Below are 18,718 nucleotides of genomic sequence, written 5' to 3'. Positions count from 1 at the left end.
CAAATCCTCCATCTTGAGTTTCCATAACTCAAAACTCTGACCATTAAATTTCTCGATCTCTATCTTTCCATTGCTCGCCATCTTCTTTCACCACCAGAATCGATCTCGCAGATCTCCCACTGAACAGGGTTTACCACAAGCCCAAGCGAAACCCCTCAGTAACAAAGGCGTCCCCTTAAGCAAAAACAGCTCTGATACCAAATATAGGTTTTAACCCCATACAGAAATTACCTGCATACGAATTCTAAGGACAGAAAATAAACAATGTGAGAGCATAAAGTAGAAATTTTGAATAATTTAACACATATTCAACAGAGATTATCCTGATCATGTACTATTGTGGAATACATACACAATACATAAGCTCCTCTACGTTGATCATCAATATAGCAGCATCAATAACAATAAAACATCAAGAGCATTCACACATTAACACAGTATGTAACCCGGGGAAAGCAGCTCGCTAAAAACCCCACACTATCTGTATATTAATGATTGAGACCATGTAACATTACAAAGTACAATTCTTATCACAAGAAATCCAGTACCAGCTCCACCTGTTACACACAATACAGCTCAGATCTGATCTCCAAATCTATTCCACTGCTTGCCTGCCTCCACTGCTCAATACCTGCTCAAGAATGAATGAGAATGGTCTACCAAACTCGTTTTTCACCTCCAAAGAATCACTCACAATGTGTGAGACATGAGCAGAAGCTACAAACTGGGCAAATACATGAGCAAACTCATTGGCATACTCAATCCCTTGATTGTGCAAGATCTGATGCACAACTATAGTCACAACTGATAGCAATCTGATTCTCTAACACTTGTCCCTGCTGAACTGAACATGCACTGAAATGCAACTGAGTTAACTGATGTATTCTATAGTTGTATTATGAGTTAATAATTAATTTAACAACTCATCATTAGTCTATCTGCAATTAGACTAACTACAACTAGTTTAACCAAGTCAAACTGAACACAACTCCATCAACTCCACAATCAACTCCACCAAACTCAACCCAATTGAGTTCTAATTGAAGTCATGCATGCAACAACTCAACTGACTCATAAGAAAAGCATACTTCCTTCTGACAGCTGCATGGGCCACATCTGTAGCTCAAACTGAAGTGCTCCAAGAGAATAAGATCAAGTTTATAGTCCAAATATTATTATGAGACAATAATATTTGACTTTTCTATTTTTGACAGCCAGTCTAAAAATAGACTTTGATCACCCACACTGTGGTCACCCACACTTTGGTCACCCACATTGTGATCACTCACACTGTGATCACTCACACTGTGGTCACCCACACTGTGATCATCCACACTGTGATCAAAAATAGAACTTGCGCCATAATTTGCCTGCGGGCCCACTTAGTGAAGGCGACTCTTTTCACTAAGCTCCATCATCTTGTTGCAATCTCAACACTCCCTCTCAACAAGATATGGATTATCAGCAACCCCTATCTTGCCTCGGTGGTACTCGAATTTGCTCCTGGTGAGAGCCTTCGTCAGAATATCAGCATCCTGATCCTCCGTTGGAATGTATGAAAGCAACATGATCCTCCACTGCACACAATCTGTGATATGATGGTACCTGATGTCAATATGCTTAGATCTATCATGAAATACAGGATTAGCCGAGAGTTTAATGCAACTCTGGTTATCACAGTAAATCACAGTAGGATCCAAATGAGAACCGAACAAACCAACCAGGATCTTCCTCATCCATATAGCCTCGCATGCAGCCAAACTTGCTGCCATATACTCGGCCTCCGCTGAACTGAGTTCCACGGATCTCTGCTTCCTGTTGTACCAAGAAACTACTGTCAATCCAATACTGAAGACCCCTCCTGATGTGCTCTTTCTGTCCGTTGGGCTCCCTGCCCAATCTGCATCCATGAAGCCACATAGCTTCACCTCATCCTCCTGTTTGTACCACAAACCATATCCCGATGTGCCTCTCAAGTAGCGCAATACATGCTTGCCCGCCTTCCAGAAGAGCTTGGTAGGCTTAACCATAGCTTGTGAAAGCTGGTTAACTGCATAGCATATATCAGGTCGTGTATTGACCAAATACATCAGCGACCCCACCAACTGTCGATAAACAGTGGCATCCACTTCTTCCCTCGAAGTGGCATCCTCCTTCCTCCAACCTCCAGGAAGAGGAGTATCAACAGGCTTGCAGCCATGCGTGTTGAACTTCTCCAGTATCTCCCGAGCATACTTGCCCTGAGAAACAAACAGTCCACCACTGCGCTGCCATATTTCCAATCCTAGGAAATAGTGAAGGAGGCCCAAGTCCTTCATCTCAAACTCTGTAGCAAGATCCTTCTTGCATGACAGTATCAACAGCTCATCACTCGTTAGAATCAAATCATCAACATACAGTACAATGATAAGCAACTTACCCTCCACCACAATCTGGTATAGGTTAGGATCCGCCTCGCTCTTGGAGAATCCAAGTCCTGTGAAATAGCTATCTATCTGTGTGTACCAAGCACGTGGTGCTTGCTTCAACCCATACAGCGCTCTCTTGAGCCTGCACACATGCGACTCGCTGCTGAAGACCTCAAAGCCTTCGGGCTGCTCAATGTACACCTCCTCCTCAATGACTCCGTTGAGGAACGCAGTCTTCACATCCATCTGATGAATGTGCCATCCCATCTGCGTTGAGAGAGCAAGAATCGTCCGTATGGAAGAATACCTTGCGACAGGTGCAAAGGTCTCCTCATAATCGATCCCCTTTATCTGTGAAAAGCCTCGAGCAACAAATCTTGCCTTGTACTTCTCCACACTCCCGTCAGCTGCCTACTTGACCTTGTAGATCCATCTCGAACCCACCATTGATTTCCCTTTCGGTCTAGGAACAATCTCCCATGCACTATTTCTGACAATAGAATCATACTCTTCCATCATGGCGTCTACCCATGCGGGATCCTCCACAGCTTCCTCGAAAGAGGATGGCTCAGTCACAACACACTTGCTCATCAGAGCCATGTATCCAGTGTACCGATCAGGTGACTGTCTCTGCCTGCGTTGGGCTGTAGGTGGTTGTTGTGGGGGAAAGTATCCAACTCGGAATGACCCTAACCCACTCTAAGGGTGACAGTTCCTTAGCAACAGCTGAAAGCAAAGCTATCTAAAGTTACTTCTTTATGACATGCAAGAGATAGAAGGAAGAGATCCACTTACCGATGTCTTGCGCCAATGGTCGATCCAATCTCCTCTATTCGCCGCTTGCTCCCAGCTCCAAGTCTTTTCACGGGCCCAGCTACACGAGATCCTGCAAACAAGACAAAGAAAGGAAACTACAAGAAGCATGCATTCATAACTGATTCAAGGATTAGCATAAATCAAATACGCAAGTAAGACAATACATCATTGAAACACATGCGAATAGAAGAACCTCAAATGCTTTATTAATAAATGGAAGTAAGGTTCAGGCGGTGATACAACCATGAGAGGTCCAATCCAGCATCACCTTCCCGACGGAGAGAAATCTCTTCTTCACCTCCCTCAAGCAATCACCCAATGCTCACAACTGTAAACCAACAGCAATTCTTCGCACTAAATTCCGCCCTCAGATCCCATGGGATGAGATCCTTATATAGAGTTTTGGAGTGAAGATAAGTCAGCTTGATGTGTGACTTGTTGTCCTCTTCAACTCCAGTTGTTCTTCAGTTCTTCACTCGGAGTTTCTACCTTCCACTTGGAGTTTTAGAAGCTCTTAACTCCTCATTAGGCGAATCTTATGATCAAGTGTCTTTTTGGAAGCTTCCTGGGCACTGGCACATTGGGAAAAAGATTCCTCCACATGTCAAAGTACGCCCAGCGCAGGTAGCCTTTGTTGCACTTGCAATGCAGCGCAGGTACACCATAGAGCTTTTGACATTCAGCGCAGATGCTTAGTGGAGCAGCTGCTTTGATCCAAAACTGACCTGTTTTTGAGTATTTTTCAGTGGAGAACTGATTTGCAGTGCTGTGGTTTGCTGACCTTGTTCCTCTAAGGGTAATAACAACATGTTTAGGGACTTTGGATCCCTTAGATTATTGACATTTCATGCTCTATGTTGTAAGGCACAAAAATGTCTATAACAGTTGCCCCCTAAAGTATGAGGTCGTTTATCGGGTGAAATGCTTTATTAGGAGGATCCGAAGTTCATTCAATCGTCGGGAGGTGACCTGTAACAAAATACAATACAATACATTATCTTTTCATACTTTCTTTTCATGATCTAGCTGATGCGGGCATTTCCCATGCTCAGCTTTATAAATACATTTGCTGTACATAAACAGACGATCGTCTGATAATAGACTGATAATTCTCTGCTTTCAATTATCATCCTTTCAGTAGGATGATCATCTGCTGCACATGTCTATGTTTTTATCTCCTGAATATATATCGCAGCCCGGATGGATGAAACTAGATCCGGGGTCTTCAAACTTGTCCGATCTTCACTCTAGTACAAGTCGATCCATGTGAGAATTTCTTGAAGTCGAACATGGAAAGACATCGCTTGATTACCAGTCAATAATGTAAACTGTTAACAAGCGCGAGAGGAATCACCGATAATGATGATGACCCTCAAGGTACTGCAGCACAATTCACGTGGTGTGAATATAGGATCTGACGTCGAACACCACGCAAAGTCTCCTGGTCGAAGGTCATTAATGTATACCTATCGCCGGGAGTGAGAAACTTGCCATTGAGGCATGCAAGCTTCAAAGTACTGAGGGGGTGTTCCTAGATCAACTTCTTGGATAATGAGCTGATGTCGACAAGAAGTGATCCGTCAAAGGAGGGCCTTAATGAATCCCACATCAGTGACACGGAACGGAGCTAGTGATGATGGTGAAAACGATCTGTGAAATATGATTCAGGGTGGCGGTCATGGAAGGATGAAAGATGATGTACGGTAGTGGATGGGACCCGGTTGACACTTTCTGAATGACATCTCTTGAACATATAACGACACTGATGTGATGGATCGGTAGCATTACCCCATGTATGGATGGTATGGCGAGACCATGGTGAAGGGACCGGTGAATGATAATAACCCAACCCGATATTTACGGAGGCAAAAGTGTCATGTTCAAGAGCGACTTGCTACCATTAAGCTTTGAGGTTCTTCCCAATTTTTCCCCAGTCATTTCTGACCAGTACCTCTTTATTTTTGTCAAGCTTGAGGAGGATAACATATGCTTGTTCTATAACCTGCCCTTCGGGCAAGCCCATCGCTATGTTTTAACGAGCCTAGCGATAGGGAAACTCGTTCTCGTCTAAAGACAAGTTTGTCGCTATCTAACATTTTTAACGAGCCCAGCGACAAAGACAACTCGGTCCTTTTCATTTTTAGAGAGTCTGAAAAGGGTACCTAAAGTGGACTCCAGGGGTCCTTTTTCGTCATCTAATCCCTTAAGTCCGAAAAAGTATAAAACAATACAGAAGGGATGAATGTTCGATATCTTTATCGAGCCGAACTAAACAAGCGCTCGATCTTTTTGTGCAATAATCCCTCAGGTCCAAAAAGATTAAAATCTAGAGGAGGGATAGCTCTTCCGGTCCTTTTAATGAGCTGGAAGGCCAAAACTCGGCAAACTTTTCATTTTTTACGAGTCAGTGAAAAGAGCTCAAAGAAGACTCGTATTTTGAGGAACGAGTGATAAACAGGGATAGCAGCAGATTCCAGGTACAGGTTGGAATTTTCCAAACACGACAGTATTACAAGGATGGCTAGGTGGGATCACTCTTCGCAGCTGTTCCTCAAAATAGGTAAACAATCAAGTGGATGTGAATGATCGGCCAAATGAAAAGTGGAGGTGACGGTGCACAAACACGACCAAGGCTTTTATGGCTGATGAATTTACGGTCTCAAATGGTCATTTACCGGTTCATTTTTTCTGGATGAGCTTGAACTCTGGGGAAAGCCTGCTCACAAGCTTATGTTTATTTTTTAACGAGCATGAATTTCCGCATTAAAACTGCTCGGATCTTGCGTTTATTTTTTAACGAGCATGAACTTTGCCAAAACTGCTCGTTTTTACCAGTCATAAAGTAGGAAGGTCTCATGGGAGATCGCTATTTTTTAAAGAGCTTCATCTCCCTACGTATTGCTCTATATCCTCTCTTTGTGCAAGCCGGGTATCGGCTTATCTACGAGTTAGCGGGGTTAGTCCTACCTAAAACTAAAAAACCGCCCGAGCTTGCATTCCAAGAGGTTTGCATGCCCCCAGGTGTAAGTCTAATTTCAAGGTTGCCCCTACTTTTCCGTTAAAAACCTTTGTTTTCAACAGGTGAGGCTTACCTCTTTCAGGTTACCCAAAGATCGTTCTGTTAATCCTTTCAAACAGAAACTTTCTTCGGCGATGTCTATCATTAGGTTACACAAAGATGGTTACAATTTGTTGCAGCAATTGAATCCCTTTCTTTGGAGGCTGCCCCTACTTATCCTCTAAAACATTTGTTTTAATGGGTGAGGCTTGCCTTTTATCCAAAGATGGTTACTACTTGCTGCCACAAACGGATCCCCTTCTTTGGCAGAGCCCACTTTTCTAGACAAAGGTGAATGACGACGCTCTGCCACACACTTAACTTTAACAAAAGAATCTTTTTCCAGAACAACCCCATTCCTAACTGCCCCTTCTTCCGCATGAGAGCTCTTGCCGGCTCTTCTGTTTTACGAGGATGAAGGAGGGGACGGGGTACGGACTAGTCATATTCTCCCGCGGAAATTCTACTTTACACCCAAGGTTTTTTCTGCCTCCAGAGCAGACCAGGATGCATGCCCCCTGGGTTCCGGCCTTCCTTTCCCGAATTACTCGCATTCATCGGGAAGAAGAACCGGAGGTGGAGACCTTTCTTGATCAAATAGACCATTCAGGATAGGTATGTGACTATTTGCGATGCGTGATCCCGGAAGTGAAAGTTGGTCTACGAGCTTGACCATTCTTCCTTCGTATGGAAAACACATTATTCGAAAGAGTGAGGAGACTATTGCTTCCATGCAATATATGTAGTCTCGTCCAAGGAGTAGGTTATAATCCAAGGGTCCTTGGACGACCATCAAGTTCATCTTGACGGCCTTCCCTTTCAAGGTAATAGGCACATTAGGTAGAATCCCTAATGGTCGACTGGTTCCTTTGTCAAAACCCGAGAGATTTCTTGTCTCAGGCAAAAGCGCCAGGCAACCCAGTGCTTTCCAAGCAATAGAGGACAGGATACTCACAGACGCCCCCTCATCAATGATAGTTCCAGCCATCACCATTTTGTATATTTGGACTATAATTCTAAATGGTATACTGGCTGGTAACCGGGGTCTGCCTAGTTGGTTCCAATCAAAGGACACAACTAGGTTGCTTGGTGGTGGGACCGAATATACGGCCGGATATGATCCTGACGACGCTCCTTCCTGCGATAAAGGAGTGGGCACATTGCCCTGATGTTCATCAGAATCGGTGTTGATGAAAAGAATCTGGACGGTGTCATCCTTACTCTCTTCGGTAGGGGTGTCAGCTGAAGATGAATCCTCAGTGACTATGGTATTTGAAGATGAAACTTCTGAAGGGAGAACCGGGTCAACTGCCGTTTCGACCTTTGGACTTTCGTCCGGTCCGGATTCAGTAGGTTCACTTTCAGTGACTGACACTTCAGCTGGCCCTATGAGCGGGGCAGCTGTATTTTCGACCAACGAAGGACTTGGCGCGAGTTTTTGGTATCCAGGAGGAAGTAGCACCGGTGCAACCGGTTGATCTTCCAAAACTCTCTTTGCTTCGTCTAAAAAGGGACAACGGCGGAGGGTGTGATTGCCTTCACACAGTTCGCAAGGGAGTCTCATTCCCCTTCGTCGTCTAGAACCTTCACTTTCGTTGGTCGACGGTAAGCATTCAACCTGGTTGTCAGAGGTTGACGCTTCCGAACTGTGCAAACGAGGGGACCAGTCCCTTAGTATCCGGGGAATACTGGGACAATCACGGTGTAGGTGGTCTCCTCTACATATGACACATGGCGATTTGGGCCCGGTCCGTGCTGTGTGTGGGTTTTTGTTAGATACCTTTTGCTTGCCCCCAGGCGCCTTTGGCTCCTTCTGCTTCTTTTCTTTCTTCTTCTTTTCCTTCTTCTTTTCTATGGGAGCTCCGCTTTCGGCGGCTTGACCTTTCGAAGAAGAAGGATCGGAGGAAGGTTTATAAGAAGTGGAAGGCTGGAGGGTAGCTCTAGATTGGTCTAACTGTTGACTCGACTGTTCAGGAACCGTGGTGGTCTGAACTACAGCGGTTGAGAATAGCCAAACTGGCAGGCCAATTGTCAGTCCTGGAAGCGACAATGTGGCCATGTGGGGCGCACCAACTTCTCCCCAAGAGGAGAAAGGGCTAGGGGTTCCATCATGTGGAATCCCTTGGTTGGTGCGTTCCATGTTCTCAACCTGAAGATCAACGTAGGAATAAGGGGTGATTATGTTCCGCTTAGAATGAATTTTATATGACGACGCTTTAGACACAACTTGCTTTTTCACTTTTTAAGAGTCGAGAAAAAGCTAAAGATGACTCTAGTCGCCTTCGATGTATTAACGAGCCCGAAGTGACAAATGCTCGGATGGACTTTTTCAGTTATAGAGTTTGAAAAAGGCCAAAAGAAACTACTCTGGAGTTCTAGGCAGAGGGTGTGCCAAACCTTTCGCGAAACCACAGAATACGTTTTACGGTACGAGTGGTCGATCTTCGTGAATGCTGTGTTCACTGCATCGCGATCAGTAGGGCGGCCGACACGGCTTCCTATGGATAAAGGCTTTGTTCCTATAGGGGTCCCCCAATATACGCGACGGTACGCGGGGGCACAAGTCCGTATTAGTGCTATCGTCCCTCAGGAGGAATCACCCACCTTCGTAGAGATCGACAGTCACTATGTTTAACGACGCCGGTTCACGTCTCTACCTAGACCTCTCCTGTGTTTTGTTATGTTTCAAAGCGTTGTTAGATAAATTCAGTTCTTTTTAGGTTGATCTTGCTTAGCAGTTTGCCTTTATGGATCACCACGTGATGTATGATACAACTCCTAAATGCAGTCTAAGAATGATAAGCAAGTTTTTTTCAATTCTTTCAACTTATGAAAACCTTAACTACTGAAGGAAAAGAAAGACATCATCTTTTCAAACAGATCATAGAGCACACACTGATGCACTTTTCCTAAATCGACATGCAAACTGTCAAAATGCACATGCACAATGCAAGTATTTCTTTTCTTCTTCCTTAATGTTGATGTATTACAAAAAGAAAGTTGTTGTATAATTTCGAATTCGATTTCAAGCGAAAGCAAACAATTTTATGTCCAATAATCAAAAGAACACCTTAAGATTCACTCGTTTCAACACAAGAAATACTGAAATTCGAACCATATAACGAAAGCAAATGCTCAAGCAGCTATGAACAGTAATAAACTAACTCTTAGAATCACAACGACACTTTCTCATAGGTCTAGATCCAAGAGGTCATAGCAAGACTAGTTCACTTTCGCTATGGGAAACTGTGAATGACAGCAAGAAATACAATAAGAACAATCACGGTTTCTTCATACAACTGAGGCGGAATGAAGGCAAAGAGAAGTGGCTTCAGCTGGGTATACAGGTTGACAACAGGCTGCAAAACAATACTGAAAACTGAGCAACAGACAGTGGGGAATCCCAGTTGCACAAGGCAAAACTGGATCAGCGCAGGTGCTGCACTGTCAATCTGAGATGCAGCGCAGGTAGCCCCTTCGGGACCTGCGTTGCAGTGCAGGTAGCCTTTGTTGCAGCTACACTGATGAGACAACTCTCGTCTCTCTCAGATTCCGGGTCACAGTTTGCTCAAAAATCAATGGTTTTTGGCCAAATCAGAGGCTATCAGTCAAGTATACACTAGAGGATGATTAAAAGAAGATGAACACTATCACAAAGAGCTAAAAAGAGTCCTTGTGGATCAGCTCTTCAGATCATAAACATGCCCAGCACTGGGCTAGAGTAGCTACCCTCTACTTTGCATTCGAAGGACTCGAATGCAGTTCGATTCGGTACTCCCTTTGTTTAAGAAATGAATAGCAATAAACACAAGCTACCAACAAGACACGATCCCCAGCGGAGTCGCCAGTCTGTTGTGGGGGAAAGTATCCAACTCGGAATGACCCTAACCCACTCTAAGGGTGACAGTTCCTTAGCAACAGCTGAAAGCAAAGCTATCTAAAGTTACTTCTTTATGACATGCAAGAGATAGAAGGAAGAGATCCACTTACCGATGTCTTGCGCAAATGGTCGATCCAATCTCCTCTATTCGCCGCTTGCTCCCAGCTCCAAGTCTTTTCACGGGCCCAGCTACACGAGATCCTGCAAACAAGACAAAGAAAGGAAACTACAAGAAGCATGCATTCATAACTGATTCAAGGATTAGCATAAATCAAATACGCAAGTAAGACAATACATCATTGAAACACATGCGAATAGAAGAACCTCAAATGCTTTATTAATATATGGAAGTAAGGTTCAGGCGGTGATACAACCATGAGAGGTCCAATCCAGCATCACCTTCCCGACGGAGAGAAATCTCTTCTTCACCTCCCTCAAGCAATCACCCAATGCTCACAACTGTAAACCAACAGCAATTCTTCGCACTAAATTCCGCCCTCAGATCCCATGGGATGAGATCCTTATATAGAGTTTTGGAGTGAAGATAAGTCAGCTTGATGTGTGACTTGTTGTCCTCTTCAACTCCAGTTGTTCTTCAGTTCTTCACTCGGAGTTTCTACCTTCCACTTGGAGTTTTAGAAGCTCTTAACTCCTCATTAGGCGAATCTTATGATCAAGTGTCTTTTTGGAAGCTTCCTGGGCACTGGCACATTGGGAAAAAGATTCCTCCACATGTCAAAGTACGCCCAGCGCAGGTAGCCTTTGTTGCACTTGCAATGCAACGCAGGTACACCATAGAGCTTTTGACATTCAGCGCAGATGCTTAGTGGAGCAGCTGCTTTGATCCAAAACTGACCTGTTTTTGAGTGTTTTTCAGTGGAGAACTGATTTGCAGTGCTGTGGTTTACTGACCTTGTTCCTCTAAGGGTAATAACAACATGTTTAGGGACTTTGGATCCCTTAGATTATTGACATTTCATGCTCTATGCTGTAAGGCACAAAAATGTCTATAACAGTGGTCCTACAACTTTCTCTGCATCTTGAGCCAGTCGCTCAGCTTCTGTCAAGCGCTTTCGCCCTCTGATGGTTGGCGCTGCATGAGTGGTCTCTTCCACTCCATGAACCTCATCCTGTGGCTGATCCACGTTCTGAAGCTCATCCTTAGGAACTAATAGCTCCTCATCTGCATGCAAGTGTAGCTCCCTCTCAAGCGAACACTTCGTGGCTTTCTCCTCCTGAAATTTTATATCTCGTTGCACAACAGTTCTACCACTGTCTAGCAAATACACACGATAGTTGTGGGGCGTATCAGTGTACCCCACAAATATCCCAACCTCTGCGGTCGGCTCCAACTTCTTCCTGGCATCCTTCGTCACATGCATGTAAACGTTAGCACCAAAAATCCTCAAATGAGAAAGATCAGGCTTCTTACCAGAATAAGTCTCCTCAGGTGTACTCATGCCAAGTATCCTATGAGGACAACGGTTCTGCACATAAACTGTTGTATTGCATGCTTCCGCCCACAAGTGAAGGGGTAGGCCCTAATCATGCAACATTGCACGTGCAGTAGCCACAATCGTTATGTTCTTCCGCTCAGCTACCCCTTTCTGCTGTGGGTTATGGGGAGCTATGAGCTCTCTACGAATCCCTTCTGCCTTGCAGAAATCCTTGAACTCATCCGAGATGTATTCACCACCATTATCACTCCTAAGAGCCTTCACCTTCTTCCCCGACTCCTTCTCGACCAGTGCTTCGAATTCACAGAACTTTGAATATGTCTCGCTCTTCTTCTGCATGAAGAAGATCCAGCACTTACGAGAGAAATCATCAACAAAAATCACATAATACCTGTGTTTTGTTGTCAAAGAAACTGAGAAAGGTCCACACACGTCTGTGTGAATTCTCTCAAGGATCGTCGTGGCGCGACTATCCTTCTCGTGAAAGGTGGCTTTCACAAACTTCCCCAAAGTACACCCCTTGCACTGATCTGACTATGCAAGTGTGCCTTTAGGAAGCCCTGTAGTGATCTGCTGCAGTATCTTCAAGGCTCCATGGTGAAGGTGACCCAATCTCCTATGCCACAACTCACCATCATCCCGGCTCACCAATCCTTCTGCCTTGCCCGCCATTGTTGCGCATCCATCTACATGCAACTGATAAAGGTTCCTCACTTGAACCCCTATCTTCCGGGTCTCACCAGTTGTCTTGCTGCGCAGGAAAGCCTTTCCCTCACTGAAAACAACATCATACCCCTTGTCTTCTAACATCGCCACTGAGATGAGATTCTTCGTCAATCCTAGAACATGCATGACTTCCTTCAATACGAAGGGTTTACCAGACTCCCTCTCAAAGGAAATGGTGCCGATACCGGTCGCACTGTATCTACCATCATCGCCCATCTCGATGTGCACTCCAAGATATTTGTCCTCCAGATCAGAGAACAAATCTCTATCTCCCGTCATGTGAAAAGACGCACCACTGTCCAAGAACCACACTAGTCCCATCACACTTGAAACCAAGCATGCGATCAATGAAAAATCAAGCTCAAACTGTGAGGCTAGAGCCTCTCCTGCTGAAGATCCATCAGCCTGCTTGTTCTTCTTCTTCTGTGGACAATTAGTGGCATAGTGTTCGTGCTGGTGACAGTGAAAACACTTCACCTTGGACATATCCTGCTTCTTGCCTTTCGCACCAGACTGAGAAGCTTTCTTGCTCTTCCCTTTCTTTGCTTTGGCAACCAAAGCGCAATTCTCTTCATCAGATACATTTGATGAAGATCCATTCTCACCTTTATTGTTTCTAAGTTTATCCTTGAGCGCCAGGATGCTCTTGCTTTGGAATAACATTTGCAATCCGTTGAAAGACATTTTCAACAACATTGCTGCAAATTCGAATTTCCACCAGCTCCAACTCAACCGCTTCCGATCTAGAATTCGTGAGAACACAATATTTCTCGTACAGAGATTGACTGTATGGGCATTCACTAGATATCTCACCTTCCAAAGGAAGGATGAATCTAGAGGCTACCTGGCCCGATTACAGACTCTGCCTGAAGAAATAGAATGTAAACACTTCCTGAATAGTAGATCTGATGATCAACAGCTCTGATACCATGTAGAAATTTTGAATAATTTAACACATATTCAACAGAGATTATCCTGATCATGTACTATTGCGGAATACATACACAATACATAAGCTCCTCTACGTTGATCATCAATATAGCAGCATCAATAACAATAAAACATCAAGAGCATTCACACATTAACACAGTATGTAACCCGGGGAAAGCATATCGCTAAAAACCCCACACTATCTATATATTAATGATTGAGACCATGTAACATTACAAAGTACAATGCTTATCACAAGCAATCCAGTACCAGCTCCACCTGTTACACACAATACAGCTCAGATCTGATCTCCAAATCTATTCCATTGCTTGCCTGCCTCCACTGCTCAATACCTGCTCAAGAATGAATGAGAATGGTCTGCCAAACTCGTTTTTCACCTCCAAAGAATCACTCAAAATGTGTAATACGTGAGCAGAAGCTACAAACTAGGAAAATACATGAGCAAACTCATTGGCATACTCAATCCCTTGATTGTGCAAGATCTGATGCACAATTATAGTCACAACTGATAGAAATCTGATTCTCTAACACTTGACCCTGCTGAACTGAACATGCACTGAAATGCAACTGAGTTAACTGATGTATTCTATAGTTGTATTATGAGTTAATAATTAATTTAACAACTCATCATTAGTCTATCTGCAGTTAGACTAACTACAACTAGTTTAACCAAGTCAAACTGAACACAACTCCATCAACTCCACAATCAACTCCACCAAACTCAACCCAATTGAGTTCTAACTGAAGTCATGCATGCAACAACTCAACTGACTCATAAGAAAAGCGTACTTCCTTCTGACAACTGCATGGGCCACATCTGTAGCTCAAACTGAAGTGCTCCAAGAGAATAAGATCAAGTTTATAGTCCAAATATTATTATGAGACAATAATATTTGACTTTTCTATTTTTGACAGCCAGTCTAAAAATAGACTTTGATCACCCACACTGTTGGTCACCCACACTTTGGTCACCCACATTGTGATCACTCACACTGTGATCACTCACACTGTGGTCACCCACACTGTGATCATCCACACTGTGATCAAAAATAGAACTTGCGCCATAATTTTCCTGCGGACCCACTTAGTGAATGCGACTCTTTTCACTAAGCTCCATCATCTTGTTGCAATCTCAACACATAACACATAAAACAAATATACACAAAGATTTCCCCTGGATCCGAAAACCGAGACTACCAACTTGATTTTTTATTATGTTCCTTTCAATTTTACAATACATATTTATACATGCCAAAGCATCCAATACCATGGACCGAAAACCATCGTGTCCAAAACCATGGACCGAAAACTATTGCGTCCAAAACCATGTGCGAAAACCATGCACAAACAATAAGAGGGGGGCTACCCACCCCCCTCAAACCCCCTGTGACCCCCCCTTGCGCAATTGGCACAACGAAGGGAAGGCTCCGCCCCCCCTCTAATCCCCTAGTTAATTGCGTGGGCTAGTCGGGGAAAGAATATAACACAACCCAGCAAACATGAATACACACAAATGTGTAATAAATGATGTCTGCAATCAAAATAAGAATTGAAGTCAATAATTGGGTTATTGACTTTGGTTCTTGAATTTATTCAACTTATACACAATGAGATTGCAGCATGAATTATTGTAATATATTGACAATTGTAGGTGAACACACTTCCTATACACTTCTTCTTATCAAAGCCAAGATAGACTTACTTCATTTACTAGCCTAAACATTGTTGTTGTTCTTGGTTAGTTAACCTAACAAAGAAGCCAATAGTGCTTACAAGGTCTACAATAAACACTCAACCGAAACCTAATTCTTGTGCTAAATGAGATCAAAATGAATCAAAAAAATAATAATAAAGATCATACATCTTTCTACTCAGAATGAAGACATGACCAAAGTCTAAAATAGGTCTTTTCAACACCTGAACAATTACCCAAAATGAAAATCTAAAACAGGTCTCAGATTTGGGAATTGAACTCTAATGAGGAGGTTGAGGGTCCTAAATTGAGTGTTTATATGAGAGCGAAATAGATTAAGGTCTGGACACTAGATTAGGGTTGAAACTTATGAAAATACGCTTGTACCTAAGGTTTTATGACCACGGGAATATGTACAAACTTCACCCGTTTGAGACCTCCAAAAGAAACCACAATCGATCTATGAGGATGTCAAAGTGTTGAAGGTGTTTTCCAAGTCCTAAATGAACAACTCTTAATCTAGACTTCAAGCAAAGGATTTGTTGTAGCTGCAAGAGATGTAAAAATCACCCAACCAAAGAAAAAATAAATAAGGAAACCCTTAGGATATGACCCAACGAACCACCAATCCTAATCCAAAACAAGACAAACAAGAAACCTTTTGAAATTCTCTAATTCTTTCTCAAGTAGCTTCATTGGCTTCCTTAGAATCCCTTGATGTCTACTTCATATAGCCGAAAATTGCATAGGTGAAATCATAGGATAAATGTGTTGAGAATGTTATGGCTTGAGGTCAGAATAGGTCTTCTTTTATAGAGTTTTGGAGGGGCTTCATTATGTGAATGTTGGAGGAAATTTAGAGACTTAAACACTATTAATTATTAGTTATTGAAATAACAATAATTTATTAATTTTTTTATCCCCTAAGTTAAAAGGAATCGATTGCCCTTATGGTAAGGAATTAGTCTTCTAATTATGTATGGATGCCATTTGTGAATGCCTAATAGCTTGATTCCTTTTCTGAGGACAATATTATGACAATGAACCCATTTACTTTATGTGTTATTCCTACAACTAATAAAATTATGCCAATCCATCACCCCTTGGGGTTTTAACCCATAAACTAGGGTCACCAACTTTAAATGTGAATATATCTCAAACCAGGAATCCTCTCGAGGCGTACCACGTACCAACAAAAACATCTTTCCAAGGATAAACAACAGTCAGTAATCGGCATATGTGTCCCCAGAAACAACAGATTTCAATACATCATGAGCTTGTAGATGGACTACCATTCTAGATTCCCATATATAGTAATTATCTTCATCAAATTTTGGAGTTGGTGCACAATACTGACTTTATTTATATGTAGATATCGTTACAGTACCTGAAACTTCCTTTGAATGCTTAGAATTCTTGGCAACTTGATTCTTTGATTTTCCCATCTTTGTGCTCTATTCCTTCCAACTGTTAAGATGTTACTAAAGGAACCAATCTATGATACCAATTGTTGGAAATACTAAGATGGGGGGTGAATCAGTATTTCTTAGCAATTAGAACTTTTAATCCTTTTCATAGCGTTAGTTAATCTTCAATTATTATTATTATTGTTCTATTCAAATAATCATAAAATATAACAATATTAGACAACACCATACAACAATGTAGAAGATAAAACAATAGACATGGAGAGTTTTAGGTGGAAAATCCCCTCCAAGTTAAAAACCACTGAATGCTTCTTAGTAATTGTCTTCTTCTCTCTTCAAAAGAAAAATTAATTACATCAAGGTTTCAACTACAACTGAGGGAGGTGTCAACCCCCTAATTCACAGGCTACAACTTTTAGGAATATACTACATCTTAATACATGTCGCAACCGGAAGGATGCCCCAATGCCCTATGAGTCAGGCCACTACCTGACGAGTGCCCCAACACTATGTTTACTAGCTGTTGTCAGAAGGATGCTTCGTCACCCTATAATTTATCATCCCCAACTGAAGGGACACCCCTACGACTTTCCCTAGCACCACCTTGCCACCTTCAAGAGTTCTTAGGCCACAACCTGAAGGTGTCTCCAATCACCTACCTTGCACCACCCTACCAACCTGAAGAGTCGGGGGACCATGTTTCACAATTTTAAGAATCGATCCCCCTATGCTCTGTCTTGATAGAGGAATGTTGTAAAGAAGATATTGGTATAACTTGTCAAATCTTGGTATTCACTTACCACACTACATAATATTGTTCAATTTGATCACTAGACAAAGGTGCTCATCCAAGGCTCACTTATAATAATGCCAAGTCAACTAACCATTGCACAAGCTCACCATTGTACAACTTTTTACCACTAATCATTCCCACTGCTCAATTGCACATCATTGTCACTTCTTAATTGCACATCATTGCCACTGCTCAATTGCACATCATTGTCATTGCATAACTATACATAAATAGATGACCATTCACGAGCTCTCAAACTGGCTATCAACCTGCACTGCACTACTCACGAATGAATAAGCATCAAAGCTCACATGCAAACAACCACATCATTGACCCAAATTGTCTATACTGCAGTAAATGTTGAACCCGAATATTTGATAATGGCATACTCCAGGATGCCTCAGGTCATCCCTATGACCTGTTACCAATGCTCTCAAACTTTGCCTAGGGAGAGCTACCAGCATATGTCTTCGTATTGTTGATCACTGCTCATACACTATTATTCAACTGTACAACAAGATGATATAGTCACTGTCAATAGTTATCCAATGAGTCTTAAGTCAATGTGTCAAGTCACTAAGTATGTAGGTCTATGTCAAGTATAAGAACACTATAGTCAATAGGTTAGGTATTGTATGTCAAGTTAGTATGTCAATGTGTTAAATCACAATCAAAATATTTTTATTGATATAGTCGACCATATGTCATAAAAGGCCAATTCAAATCACTGCTAAGTTTTATCAGGTCAAAGTCAAGGTGTCAATTCACTGTCAAGCCTATATGTCAGGTATACATGACAAATATTTAGTTCTAAATGTTAAGTCACGAATTGAATACCATTGTTTTCATAAGTGTATACCTGGTTCTTACATATATGTCATAAACATGGAATTAAAGCATTGCTAAGAATCCTTATCTTAGTAGCTGAGGTTGTAGTATATACAATCAATGTCAGACAGCAATTAAGGCAAAATTGTTGTTCACTCAAGGAAACCCTTTCTAATGAATTGTTTCATTCTCTGACTTCTGTATAACAACCCTTTACATCCTAATGACTATAATCATGCTAGGAAGTCAATGTTTTGTCATACTTCTGTCATGTGTATCAATATTTCTCTCAATGTTACAATCAATAGGTCCAATGTTAAGAAATTGTCATGCATTTGTCAAATTAATTTTAGGTTCATTCAAACCATGTCTTATTAATTGATGATGTCTATGATCTCAAACACTGTAACAAGTTATGTTTTCAATGTTACTGACGCCCACTATTATTTTAAATACTATAGGGAAATTGAGGCTTCAATAATTGAACACGAATACTCACAAATGTGCAATCAATGATGTTTGCAATCACAACGAGATTTGAAGTCAATGATTGGGTTATTGCCTTTGGTTCTTGAAGCTATTCAACTTATACACAATGAGACTGCAATGTGAATTATTGTCATATATTGACAATTGTAGGTGATCATACTTGTTATACATTGCTTATTATCAAAGTCAATA

This window comes from Pinus tabuliformis, chromosome X, assembly GCF_031772625.1.
Source record: "Pinus tabuliformis cultivar Carrire ecotype Pingquan chromosome X, CPIR1, whole genome shotgun sequence".
NCBI classification, from domain to species: domain Eukaryota; kingdom Viridiplantae; phylum Streptophyta; class Pinopsida; order Pinales; family Pinaceae; genus Pinus; species Pinus tabuliformis.
This window is presented reverse-complemented; position numbering follows the sequence as displayed.